The sequence below is a fragment of the Ambystoma mexicanum genome, chromosome 5p, assembly GCF_040938575.1.
Source record: "Ambystoma mexicanum isolate Mex_15411 chromosome 5p, UKY_AmexF1_1, whole genome shotgun sequence".
Classification (NCBI taxonomy): domain Eukaryota; kingdom Metazoa; phylum Chordata; class Amphibia; order Caudata; family Ambystomatidae; genus Ambystoma; species Ambystoma mexicanum.
Genome location: NC_090930.1, coordinates 871,054,967 through 871,058,901, shown reverse-complemented (window position 1 = coordinate 871,058,901; position 3,935 = coordinate 871,054,967). Strand labels below are relative to the sequence as shown.

Here is a 3,935-nt window from a genome sequence, read left to right as displayed (position 1 = left end):
ACATCCATGCATTAGTTGAGTGACATTGAATGCTGAGTAGTATCGCAGTCCCATCTCCATGTTTATTAATATCAGTATGCTGATCACCCACATACACAAACATGACTCCCTGCATGCAACACTCTGGGTACACGTGTGTAAGCCACCAAAAGCCCCCAGCCAGATGCACATTGCCTCCAACCTATGGCATAACCGCTGGCTTATTCTGGCACCATGGCAGCAGTGACTAGCAACCTTAGGCCCCCCTCATCATACAAAGGGTGACCATGCCAGTGCACATTGTTGACGGCTGACATGGAAGGGAGCGAGAAATGCAGTGGAGGCATGGATGACACAGGGTGGACCGTCCGGTCAGTGCAGGGGGGTCACGAAGAGCAGAGGCAGGTGGGCTACTACTGAGGATGCTGGCACATTGATTACCAGAGGTGTTTGAGAGGAGGGTGCACTATGAACTAGCAGCACACCTCCAGGGCTACTGGCACCAGTGCACCCTGTCGAATGCAATGTTACAACAGCTCCTGTTGTAGACACCATGGCCACTCCAACACATGACATCCCCTGAGTCCAGACGAGGAGGAGCGGGAGGATAGGGACCTCCACTGACATGGGTCCTGTGGAGAACCCTGGTGAGGAGGGCGACCCTGCCTTACCCCCAGCCATGACAGCTCCCTCCTTGCTGGAAGAGATTTCTACCCTGACCCCTGCAACTCCGCATGATGACACTTTTCCTTCCGGATATGACTACTCCTCTCCACCTCTTGGGTTGTGAAACCCAGACTTCAGCCAACAGGAAGTGGAGTTCCTGTTGGCAGAGTTACTCAGCAAGTATGGCCACTTCACTGGCAGTAGGTCACTGCATTCCAAGGTGACAGTTTTGGGTCTACCAGCACAATGTCAAGGAGGAGAAGAATTGCTGGCATCAAGGCACTGAAGCTGCTGAAGGCGGGGCTGGAATATACATCCTGGCCTATGCTGTAGCCTGCATCAGCCCCCTGAAACTCTGAGTCCTATACCTAATTTGCCCGGGGGAATACAAGAAGGTCACGCTCATCGACTGGTCCCTGCATGTGTTTTCCACCTCATCTGCCACTATGGGCTGTTGATGACTATCGTGACATGCCTATCGTTTGCCAGATGTGTCTGCCACAGGCATGTCTTTACAACAACCCATGGTAGATAGCGTTGTATTTGAATTTGCATGTACCAATGTGTCTCATGTGTGTTGCCTGTGAAGACTTCATGTGTGTGCCACATGTCTGTGCTATATCTCCCTTGATGCAGGCATTGTCTCATGTATCCCTTTCTTCTCTCTTGCAGCCTATGTTGCCAGTGGCCCGTGGTCAGGACCTCTCCCATGTGTCAAAACTGTGACCCGCCCACAGGACACACACAAGGAGGAATATGGCAGAGGTGGACATGTAGGAGATGAGGGTCCAGGTGTGGAATGAGGAGTCACAGGAGCCGCAGCAAACAGGGTATTGAGGGCCATGTTGCCCCTGTGGACCTATGGTGGCTCTGTCTGCCGTGGCACATGTCCCTCCTCTTGCTCCATCAAATCCCCCACCCCTCGTCTGGGTGTGCCCCATCCAGCTGCATGAAGCCAGCTGCATGAAGCCATCTCCCCTCCCTGGACTGTCCACTGCAGTGGGGGAAGTGGTCCGGAGCAGTTGGGAGCAGTGCTCCTCTACTTTTTTTATTAGGATTTACTGTTCCTATTCTTTTATTTTAAAAATAAACCTTTCTGGAATGGTTTCGTTTTGAAAAAAATGTGTTGAAAGAAGTTGAAACTTGCACTTCAGTGCACTGCACTGAATGTTCCCTTAAACAGCAGCTGCATTTTTTGAGGGGGCTTTGTGGGGGGCAGGGGCAGACGAGCATGGAACCAAATTCCACTTCTTCTTTTCATACACTTCAACCAATGGTCCCATGCCCTAGTTCTCCTGTGACACCTGCCCCTCTTCTGGAACTTTGGTCAGCATGAGTGTGCAGGGGCTTTACCCCTCCTGCCACCGTGAACAAGGCATGTTTGAGTTCTGCAACACCTGCAGGAGGGGGTCACACACTGCCTATTGCGCCACACGGACCATCAGTGCTAGCTGTAGCTCGGCCACCTGTGGAGGACACTGTCTCCGTGCCAGTGATTGCTGGCACTGCACCTTCAGGGGACCAGCCACATATCACCCTGGCTCAGGTCCCCATGCCTGGAGTTTGGACATGCCGAAGAGGGTGGCCCTGGTTTGGAAGACATACTCCCTTCATCTCCTCCTCGGCTGGCAGCAGCATGGGCTGCGACTTCAACATTGTGCCATTGCTGCACATAGAGTCCTATCACCAAATTGCATTGATACATTTCTTGGGATGGGGACTTGGAGTGGTGCTGTGTGCTCTTGTATTGGGATGTGTTTTATCATGCTGTGCATGCTCATGTGCATCATCGCGGTGGCGTTTTCTTTTTTCTTGGTGGGAGATTATGCAGCTTTTGTGTGTGGGGTTCAGGTGTGTCTTGTTTGCTAGCATTGCATGGGTGTTTTGCATGGAGGTGTTGTTCATTTTTGGGATGGTTGTGTTGATTGCATGTCTGATGTGGCAGTATGTGTGTTTGATGTCTTCTGTTGTGTGTTACAGGGTGAAGGCTGTGTTTTGTGTGTCTTGTGTCCTCTCTGATGGCTTAGTGGTGATTGTGGGTGTTCTTGTGTATGCATTGGTAATTGTTTTGCATTGATATTAATTGTTCCATGTTTTTTGGGCTTATTTGTCCATTCCCGTCTTTGCGTAACTTTTGCCTTTGACAGAAGTTCCACGTTGACATACGGTCTTACTCTCAACTTCCACCTGTCTGTATTTTAGTTGTAAGTCCAGTTTGCAAATACATGTAAGTTACTTGCACGTATGTTCTGACTCATTTTCGGCGTAACTTGGACTTGCAACTCATAGCTTCCTTAGTAGGTCAGCCCAATCATATATATGTTCATGGAAAACACTTTAGTTGCAGGGATGGTAAAGTGGGAACTTAACGCACCAAAACCCCTGAAATTCAGCTAAAGCCACATTAACTTCACGCCCCCATTGCGCAGCCTATGACCACAATGATGACATCACAGATCACATCACTGATGGACATCACTAATTACATTACAACAGTAAATGGCATTAAGCATGGCCTTCAGCCATGGTCAGGGTGCATGGCCAAATATATTTTAACACATGAATGGGTACTAGTCATGGCATTCAGATATGGATGGTGGTCTCAACCTTCACCCATGTGCACTGCATATTTTAAAACAGTGACAGGCTACCAACCATAGATTGTGGCCTTTACCAGTGGATGCAGCTTTCAGCTGTGTCCACTGTACATTATATACACTGATCAGGCACTACACATGGACTTTAGCACAATACTGGACAGCGGCCACAATCATTGGCCATTAGCTATGGCCTTTGACCTTGAGCAGTTTGTACATCTTTTGGCCATGTCTACTATATATTTTAAAATAAACTGCAATAAGCGATGGCCTTCACCGTGCCCACTGTGTATTATACAACACTAACCAGCCACTAGCCATGGCCTTCGGCCATACCCACTGTATATTATATACACTAACAAGTCACTAGCCATGGTCTTCAACACAATACTAGCCAGTGGACATGACCTTTGGCTGAGCCGACTGCATATTCTAACATATTAATAGGCACTAGCTATATGCATTTTGTCATGACCACTGACTACAGCTTTCAACGTTGCCCACTGTATATTTTAAAACAATGATGGCCATGAGGCATGGCTTTTAAACATGCACATTGGTATCTTTGAACACTAACCGACCACTTGCTATGGCCTTTGGTGCTGGCCAGTAAGCACAGCCTTTGTCATGGCCAAGTCCAAGCAAATTGTTATTAAGGTAATCAAGATTTTCATGAGCTAACTTATAAATGAT

At 48.5% G+C, this 3,935-nt stretch overlaps 1 non-coding gene across 1 annotated transcript; it reads left to right on the top strand.

The window, feature by feature from the left end:
- Positions 1-1,223: 1,223 nt before the first annotated feature.
- Positions 1,224-1,284, top strand: LOC138481878 (small nucleolar RNA SNORD66). The gene has a single exon (XR_011274469.1). It is a non-coding gene; the product is annotated as a small nucleolar RNA SNORD66 (small nucleolar RNA).
- Positions 1,285-3,935: the final 2,651 nt, after the last annotated feature.